The sequence below is a fragment of the Ranitomeya variabilis genome, chromosome 1 (genome assembly GCF_051348905.1).
Source record: "Ranitomeya variabilis isolate aRanVar5 chromosome 1, aRanVar5.hap1, whole genome shotgun sequence".
Classification (NCBI taxonomy): domain Eukaryota; kingdom Metazoa; phylum Chordata; class Amphibia; order Anura; family Dendrobatidae; genus Ranitomeya; species Ranitomeya variabilis.
The window spans coordinates 832,242,642-832,253,000 of NC_135232.1; positions in this window are offsets into that span (position 1 = coordinate 832,242,642).

The window sequence follows — 10,359 nt, forward strand, 5'->3', positions numbered from 1 at the left end:
CTGGCTAAAACATGGGGGGCAGGCAGGGCCGGCTCCAGGTTTTTGAGGGCCCCGGGCGAAAGAGTCTCAGTGGGCCCCCCCTTTAACACATACCACGATTCATGATGCCCAGATACAGCAGAGAAATATAGCTATAGTACAATGCCAGATTTCACTTCTTACATGAGTGATAGCTATTGAAAATTCTGCAGTGTATATATACAGGAGGAGTGGTACTGTGCAGTGTATATATACAGGACAGGAGGAGTGGTACTGTGCAGTGTATATATACAGGACACGAGGAGCGGTACTGTGCAGTGTATATATACAGGACAGGAGGAGAGGTACTGTGCAGTGTATATATACAGGGGAGTGATGGTACTGTGCACGGTATATATACAGGGGCGTGATGGTACTGTGCAGTGTATATATTACAGGGGAGTGATGGTACTGTGCAGTGTATATATACAGGACAGGAGGAGCGGTACTGTGCAGTGTATATATACACAGGACAGGAGGAGTGGTACTGTGCAGTGTATATATACAGGACAGGAGGAGCGGTAGTGTGCAGTGTATATATACAGGACACGAGGAGCGGTACTGTGCAGTGTATATATACAGGGGAGTGATGGTACTGTGCAGTGTATATATACACAGGACAGGAGGAGCGGTACTGTGCAGTGTATATATACACAGGACAGGAGGAGCGGTACTGTGCAGTGTATATATACAGGACACGAGGAGCGGTACTGTGCAGTGTATATATGCAGGGGAGTGATGGTACTGTGCACGGTATATATACAGGGGCGTGATGGTACTGTGCAGTGTATATATTACAGGGGAGTGATGGTACTGTGCAGTGTATATATACAGGACAGGAGGAGCGGTACTGTGCAGTGTATATATACACAGAACAGGAGGAGTGGTACTGTGCAGTGTATATATACAGGACAGGAGGAGTGGTAGTGTGCAGTGTATATATACAGGACACGAGGAGCGGTACTGTGCAGTGTATATATACAGGGGAGTGATGGTACTGTGCAGTGTATATATACAGGACAGGAGGAGCGGTACTGTGCAGTGTATATATACACAGGACAGGAGGAGCGGTTCTGTGCAGTGTATGTATACACAGGACAGGAGGAGTGGTACTGTGCAGTGTATATATACAGGACAGGAGGAGTGGTAGTGTGCAGTGTATATATACAGGACACGAGGAGCGGTACTGTTCAGTGTATATATACAGGGGAGTGATGGTACTGTGCCGTGTATATATACAGGACAGGAGGAGCGGTACTGTGCAGTGTATATATACAGGGCAGTGATGGTACTGTGCAGTGTATATATACAGGGCAGTGATGGTACTGTGCAGTGTATATATATTTCAACAGCCGCGCAGCCCAGGCCCCCAGCACCTGTCCTGTATATATATTATATATACTGTCATACAGGCTGTATAGATACAGTATATACATATACAGGACAGGTGCTGGGGGCCTGGGCGGCTGCTGAAGTATATAATATACAGTATATCAGCTGTGGCAGCCCCAGGTCACCCAGACTGTCAGAATGCAGCGATACATCGCACTCACTCAGGTCAGTTAGGAGCTCCTCCAGAATCTGCGGCTGCCTGAATCTGATAAGTTCAGCAGTCAGTCAGTGAGTGCAGCCAGTGAGGGGCGGGCGGGAGAGCAGAGCAGGAGAACGTGCTCTCTCCGCCCACAAACAGTGTCACGCTGGCTGCCTTCTTAACCCCTATGTGCCTGGCCCTGCACTGACAGTGAGAAGATGCTTGTGCCAGCACAAATTGAATGGCCAGGTGGATCTCTGACAGCGTGAGTGGGCCCCCCCGTCTCGCCAGGGCCCCGGCACTTGCCCGGGTGCGCCGGGTGCTGACACCGGCCCTGGGGTCTGGGGTTGGGAGAGATGTCTCCAGCGACTAGGAGGAGAATAGAAAGAGTGAGCAGATGGTTAAGTGATTTGTGAGAGCGTCTCTTGTGTTGGATGGTGGGACTGAATGGATCTGCGCTGTTAAGCAATGTGAACAGAGCATGAGTGCTATACATAGGAGAGGCAAGGACAGAGGGGCAGATATGGATGGCGTGTAAAGAGTTTATGCAAGGGCGGTGAATGTGAGTGAATGCGGCAGCCAGGATATAGATTATACAAATACATATGGTGAGTATTTGTTCTGTTTCAAGTGTATAGGGAATAGATTTAGATTGTCTTACCTGTCTCCTGCCCTGTCTAACTGCCATGTTATAACTGCCGAATACTTAGAAAAAACTACTTTGAATAAAAGTACACAAATAATAGTGCACGATTTATAAAATGAGTGAGAAAAAGCTAGGCCATGGTGGAAGGGGAATAGACCAGATGTTCGACGTGTACTTGGGTTACGTGTTAATGTAAATGAAAGTTCAACTGAAAAAACACCGTCTTGTTCTATCCAAATACCACTTACAACATCTGTTACTGGCCGGCCTACTCGACTCCTTTTCTTTTTGCAGCTGCACAGCAGTGTGCCTTGTAGATGAGGCTCAGAAAGAGCATATGCTCCATTGGATGGCAAGATATGCATCAAGTGTCCTCTCCTCCTCTTGCTCCACCTTAAAATCACACACAGTACAATCTTCAGAGGTGGCACCCCAATCACCCTTGTTTCTCCCTCTTCAAAAATGTCCAAATGCCCAACTGACAGTGGGGAGCCACAGATGGGCCATTCTGAAGAGCTGTTCACACATTCTATTCCATGGGTATGAGAGGTCTGCTCAGGAATCACAGAAACCATAGGAGGAAAGCATCTGCACTGATGCCCAAAGTGTTTTCATGTTGAATCTTGGGCCGGACCAAGTAAGGTCCAAGCAGAATCCAGACCCTTGTCACCAGACATTAACCACCAAGGATGGAGGTGATCTTGATGAGACTCAGATGACAGACACACGCGGACTGTACTGTGGTGTCAGGTCAGGAAGAGGAGGTTGTAGATTCCTCTTGGTGTAAAACCAGAGGCACACAGGTAAGTATCTCATCAGAGGAGGTGGAGGAGGAGAAAGAAGAGGAGGTTATGTTGCGGCTTCCAACACAGGCACTGCATCCTTTGCTCCAACTCTGGCTGTGCCCAGCACTGGTCATGAGTGTGCAGTTCACAGGGCGGCAAGGGCTGCCTAGCCTGGGCATTTTTTGAGACAGCAAAGGATAACCCATTACACATTATCTGTCAAATTTGCAAAAAAAAACTCTATAGAGGCACAAAATTGCAATAATTTGACAACTACATGCATGAACTTGCACATGTGCAATCAACATGCTTTAGTGTGAGAAACTCACTGCGCTAAAATGTGGACTAGCAGACCTCGCCAAACACCAGCCATCTCATCAACCCCATCTGTAGCTTCTTCCTTCTCTGTTACCATTCCAAGTCTTCACACATAGGTCTCCGGCCGCAGAAACTACAATTGTTTATCCACCACAGTCGGGGTGAGTGAGAGCCGGTCAGCTATTATGGAAGTAGACATGACTGCTGGTTTTGTGTCACCTAGCACGACACATTTTTCTCAATCCATCATAACATCTCCGCCTGCACCTCACTCACAGTCCTGAAGTTTGTCCTGTTCTCCGTACTCCGCCCTCTCTGAGCACAGCAGCCAGCCCTCGGTCCTGCAGTTGTGGTCATGTAAAAGAATACTTCCTTCTACACATGCAAAAGCTAAGAGCTTTAACTCCTCCAATCTGTTGGCCACAGAAATGCTGCCTTTCTGCCTGGTGGATATAGGCGGATTCCAAACGTTGATGGCCGTTGTAGTCCCCCAGTACCAATTGCTCAGTCGCTATTACTTCTCTAAGAAAGTTGCACCTGCACTACACCAGCATGTCGCCAACAACATCACCCGGTCCCTGTAAAAACATGTCTGCCAGGGTGTATTTCACCACTGAAACCTGGACGAGCAAACATGGGCAGTGGTATTACATCTCATTAACTGGGCACTGGGTAGTGAGGGCAGGTGGTCAAGGGGCCACTCCACAAATCTTTAAATCCCCAAGGCTTGTGGCACAAACCTCTGTATATAACATGTCCTCCACTGCTTCTGCCTCAACCACCTCCTCTAGGGCCTTCACCTGTGCCCTCAGGCACTCTCTTAATCAGACACGTGTTCCAACAGTGCAGATATACTCTACCCCACCTCTGTACTGCGAAGCCATGGCTCACTGCAATCAGGTAGTGTTTAAATTAATATGCCTTGGAAATTGCAGTCACACAGCTCAAGACTTCTGGACAAATATCCAGGCTGAGATAGAGGAATGGCTGTCTCCACTAAACCTGGAGCCAGGGAAGGACATATGCACTAATGGTGCAAACTTGGTGGTGGCCCTACACTGTGGCAACCTTACAGATGTGCCTTATATGTCTTACGTCCTCAATTTGGTGGTACAGCAATTTCTCTGCCAGTATCCCAGCCTGTATGTGCTGCTGAAGTAAGCATGGTTGCTGTGTGCTCACTTCCGCACCCCGCAAGTCATCGAATTGCATCACTGCAGAGGTCTTTCAGCCTACCGGTTAATCATCAATGCTCAGACATGGTGGAATTCCACTCTGCACAAATTGTAGCAGCTGTGGCAGCAGTGGCGAGTCCTGGTGCTGTATGTCATTTTGCATGGCTTGGGCCTAAGCAGTCCAGACATGGCACAAATCATGGTTGCAGAGTGGGCACAAGTGGAGGACCTCTGCACCTGTCTGCACAGTTTTGAAATGGCTACTATGATGGTTGGCACTGATGATGCTGTCATCAGCATCACTATTCCAGTCATCTAGATGCTGGAGCACACTTCGAATAGTCTGCATGAGGAGGTGATGGTCACAGAGGAAGAGCTGGAGACAGAGGAGGAGGTGGAAGGAATAACAATATCTCAAATTTATGGACTGTCGTCGCAAAGGCGGGTGCCATGGGAGGGTGGCTTACAGCAATCAAGATACCAAACTGTTAGTGAAGGTGCTGGAGCCAAGGAACAAATTGAGGCGGATGAGGTGATGGCCGCGCAACAGTCAGGAGATGAAGAGGATAATAATCCACTCTCTGTTGTTGGTGGGAGAGGATAGAGGAAGCAACCTTGAGTGTTACCCCGCCACCAACACAGAATGGACTTGGACCTCATGGAAGTGCCTGACACATGAGCGCCTTTTTGCTGCAATATTTTCAATACAATACCCGTAGTCTTAGGGTTAGAATTTTGCTGACTACTAGGTTGACAATCTGTTAGATCCATGGTACAAGAGTAAATTTAGCCAGATGCTTCCCCCCTGGAAAGAGATGCGCACATGCTAGAGTATTGAAATAAGCTTGTGGACAATCATAAGAGTGGTTTTCCCCAAGACTTCAGTGAGGCACACAGTGTGCATCCAAATTATAGACGTCCAAGAATGGGAACGTTAAGGCGTCATCGCAGTAGCAGTGTAAGTGGCATAAGCATTTTCTGAGTCATTTAACACATTTTTTTTGACCAGCTCGTGCACAAGCAGAACAGAATATAAGTCTGAGACGTTGTGAACGATGGGAGAGGATGGTGTAGGAATATCTGGAGCTTAATTTCAACGCTATCAGGGGGTTTGGACCAATTTACATTTTGTCTTCAAAAATTTAAGAGTGGCCTGAGCTCACCTGTCTGTTATGATCCTAGTGGTAGAGGATCTCAGAAGTACCAGCTAAGTCCGCAAACACAAAAACCAGCTCATAGGGAGGTGGTAACTTGGCTGACCGTATATCTGATCCTAGCACAACAACTAGAAGTAGCCAGGGAACGTACCTACGTTGATTCTAGACGTCTCGCACCAGCCGGAGAACTAACTAACCCTTTCAGAGAAAATAAGACCTCGCTTGCCTCAAGAGAAAGAACCCCAAAGTTATGATACAAGCCCCCCACAAATAATAACGGTGAGGTAAGAAGAAAAGACAAACGTAAGTATGAACTAGATTTAGCAAAGAGAGGCCCACTAATTAATAGCAGAAAATAGGAAGAGAACTTATGCGGTCAGCAAAAACCCTACAAAAATATCCACGCTGAATATCCAAGAACCCCGCGCACCGACTAACAGTGTGGGGGGAGAATATCAGCCCCCTAGAGCTTCCAGCAAAAATCAGGAATCACATTGTAACAGGCTGGAACAAAATAGCAGCAATGCAAATAAACAAAAATAAGAAAGCAGGACTTAGCTTATCTTGCAAAAAGCAGGAGACCAGGAGTCAGGAGCAAACAGACATAGACTGACTACATCGATTCCAGGCACTAGACTGAGTTTCCAGGAAGTCTAAATAGGAACACCCAAGGCCTAACGAACCAGGTGGGTACCAACCTGGAGAAAGACAATCCAAGTGTCATACCGCTAGTGATCACAAGAGGGAGCCAAGAAATACAGTTCACCACAGTACCCCCCCTTTAAGGAGGGGTCACTGAACCCTCACCAAGACCAGCAGGGCGATCAGGATGAGCAGCGTGAAAGGCACGAACCAAATCGGCCGCATGAACATCAGAGGCGACCACCCAGGAATTATCCTCCTGACCATAGCCCTTCCACTTGACCAGATACTGAAGCCTCCGTCTAGAGAGATGAGAATCCAAGATCTTCTCCACCACGTACTCCAACTCGCCCTCAACCAAGACCGGAGCAGGAGGGTCAACAGCAGGAACCACAGGCACAACGTACCGCCGCAACAAAGACCTCTGGAACACATTGTGAATGGCAAACGACACCGGAAGATCCAAACGAAAAGACACCGGATTAAGGACTTCCAAAATTTTATAAGGACCAATAAAGCGAGGCTTAAACTTAGGAGAGGAAACCTTCAGAGGGACATACCGAGAAGACAACCAAACCAAATCCCCAACACGAAGTCGGGGACCCACACCGTGGCGGCGGTTGGCAAAACGCTGAGCCTTCTCCTGTGACGATTTCAAGTTGTCCACCACATGATTCCAAATCCGCTGCAACCTATCCACCACGGAATCCACCCCAGGACAGTCAGAAGATTCAACATGACCCGAGGAAAAACGAGGATGAAAACCAGAGTTGCAGAAAAATGGCGAAACCAAAGTAGCGGAACTAGCCCGATTATTGAGGGCAAACTCAGCCAATGGCAAGAAGGTCACCCAATGGTCCTGATCCGCAGAAACAAAACATCTCAAATAAGCCTCCAGCGTCTGATTAGTTCGCTCAGTTTGGCCATTAGTCTGAGGATGAAAGGCAGATGAGAACGACAAATCAATGCCCATCTTAGCACAAAAAGATCGCCAGAACCTGGACACAAACTGGGATCCTCTGTCAGACACGATATTCTCAGGAATGCCATGCAAACGAACCACATTCTGAAAGAACAAAGGAACCAGATCGGAAGAGGAAGGCAACTTAGGCAAGGGCACCAAATGGACCATCTTGGAAAAGCAATCACACACCACCCAGATGACAGACATTCCTTGGGACACCGGAAGATCTGAAATGAAATCCATGGAAATGTGTGTCCATGGCCTCTTCGGGACGGGCAAGGGCAAAAGCAACCCGCTGGCACGGGAACAGCAAGGCTTAGCCCGAGCACAAATCCCACAGGACTGCACAAAAGAACGCACATCCCGCGACAAGGAAGGCCACCAAAAGGACCTAGCTACCAAATCTCTGGTACCAAAAATCCCAGGATGCCCTGCCAACACTGAGGAATGAACCTCGGAGATAACTCTGCTGGTCCATTTATCAGGAACAAACAGTCTATCAGGTGGGCAAGGGTCAGGTCTACCAGCCTGAAATCTCTGCAGCACACGTCGCAAATCAGGAGAAATGGCCGACAAGATTACTCCCTCTTTAAGAATACCAGCTGGCTCTGAGACTCCCGGAGAGTCAGGCACAAAACTCCTAGAAAGAGCATCAGCCTTCACATTCTTCGAACCAGGCAGGTATGAGACCACAAAGTCAAAACGGGAGAAAAACAGCGACCAACGAGCCTGTCTAGGATTCAAGCGCTTAGCATACTCGAGATACATCAAATTTTTGTGATCAGTCAAGACCACCACACGATGCTTAGCTCCCTCGAGCCAATGACGCCACTCCTCAAATGCCCACTTCATGGCCAACAACTCCCGATTACCAACATCATAGTTCCGCTCCGCAGGCGAAAATTTCCTAGAAAAAAAAGCACAAGGTCTCATCACAGAGCAACCAGGGCCTTTCTGCGACAAAACAGCCCCTGCACCGATCTCAGAAGCGTCCACTTCAACCTGAAAGGGAAGTGAGACATCAGGCTGGCACAAAACAGGCGCCGAAGTAAACCGACGCTTCAGCTCCCGGAAAGCCTCCACGGCTGCCGGAGCCCAATTAGCCACATCAGAGCCTTTCTTGGTCATATCCGTCAAAGGTTTAACAACGCTAGAGAAATTAGCAATAAAACGATGGTAGAAATTAGCAAAACCCAAGAACTTCTGAAGACTCTTAACAGACGTGGGTTGAGTCCAATCATGAATAGCTCGGACCTTGACTGGGTCCATCTCCACTGTAGAAGGGGAGAAAATGAAACCCAGAAAGGAAACCTTCTGCACTCCAAAGAGACACTTTGAGCCCTTCACAAACAAAGCATTATCACGCAAAACCTGAAACACCATCCTGACTTGCTTTACATGAGAATCCCAATCATCAGAAAAAAACAGAATATCATCCAGATAAACAATCATAAATTCATCTAGATACTTCCGGAAGATGTCATGCATAAAGGACTGAAACACTGAAGGAGCATTAGAGAGCCCAAAAGGCATCACCAAGTACTCAAAATGGCCTTCGGGCGTATTAAACGCTGTTTTCCATTCATCTCCCTGCTTAATGCGCACAAGGTTGTACGCACCACGAAGATCTATCTTGGTGAACTACTTGGCACCCTTAATCCGAGCAAACAAGTCCGACAATAGTGGCAACGGATACTGAAATTTGACCGTGATTTTATTCAGAAGCCGATAGTCTATACAAGGTCTCAAAGACCCGTCTTTTTTGGCTACAAAAAAGAATCCCGCACCAAGAGGGGAAGAGGATGGACGAATATGTCCTTTCTCCAAAGACTCCTTTATATAAGAACGCATTGCGGCATGTTCAGGTACAGATAGATTAAATAATTGTCCCTTAGGAAATTTACTACCAGGAATCAAATCTATAGCGCAGTCACAGTCCGTATGAGTAGGAAGGGCACTGGAACCGGACTCACTAAATACATCCTGATAGTCCAACAAATACTCCGGAACTTCAGAAGGAGTAGAAGAAGCAATAGACACCGACGGGGAATCGCAATGAATTCCCTGACAACCCCAACTTGACACAGACATTGCCTTCCAATCCAAGACTGGATTATGGGTCTGTAACCATGGCAGACCCAAAACGACCAAATCATGCATTTTATGCAGAACAAGAAAACGAATAACCTCCCGATGTTCAGGAGTCATGCACATGGTCACTTGTGTCCAATACTGCGGTTTATTCTCCGCCAATGGCGTAGCATCAATTCCTCTAAGAGGAATGGGATTTTTTAAAGGCTCCAGGACAAAACCACAGTGCTTGGCAAACGACAAGTCCATAAGACTCAGGGCAGCACCTGAATCCACAAATGCCATAACAGGGTAGGAAGACAATGAGCAAATTAGAGTTACAGACAAAATAAACTTAGGATTAGTGTTGAGCATTCCGATACCGCAAGTATCGGGTATCGGCCGATACTTGCGGGTATCGGAATTCCGATACCGAGATCCGATACTTTTGTGGTATCGGGTATCGGTATCGAAACAACATTAATGTAAAAATGTGTAAAAGAGAGAATTAAAATAAAAAATATTGCTATACTCACCTCTCCGACGCAGCCTGGACCTTACCGAGGGAAGCGGCAGCGTTTTTTGTTTAAAATTCGCGCGTTTACTTCCTTACGTGAAGTCCCGGCTTGTGATTGGTCGCGTGCCGCCCATGTGGCGGCGACGCAACCAATCACAGCAAGCCGTGACGTAATTTCAGGTCATTCAGTATTTTAAAATTACGCTCCGGCTTTGTGATTGGTTGCGTCGCAGTCACATGGGCGACGCAACCAATCACAGCAAGCCGTGACGTAATTTCAGGTCCTTAAGGATTTTAAAATTACGTCCCGGCTTTGTGATTGGTTGCGTCGCAGTCACATGGGCGACGCAACCAATCACAAGCCGTGACGTCACGGGAGGCTGGACACGCGCGCATTTTAAAATGCGCGCGTGTCCAGCCTCCCGTGACGTCCCGGCTTGTGATTGGTTGCGTCGCGGTCAACCAATCACAAGCCGGGAGGCTGGACACGCGCACATTTTAAAATGCGCGCGTGTCCAGCCTCCCGTGACGTCACG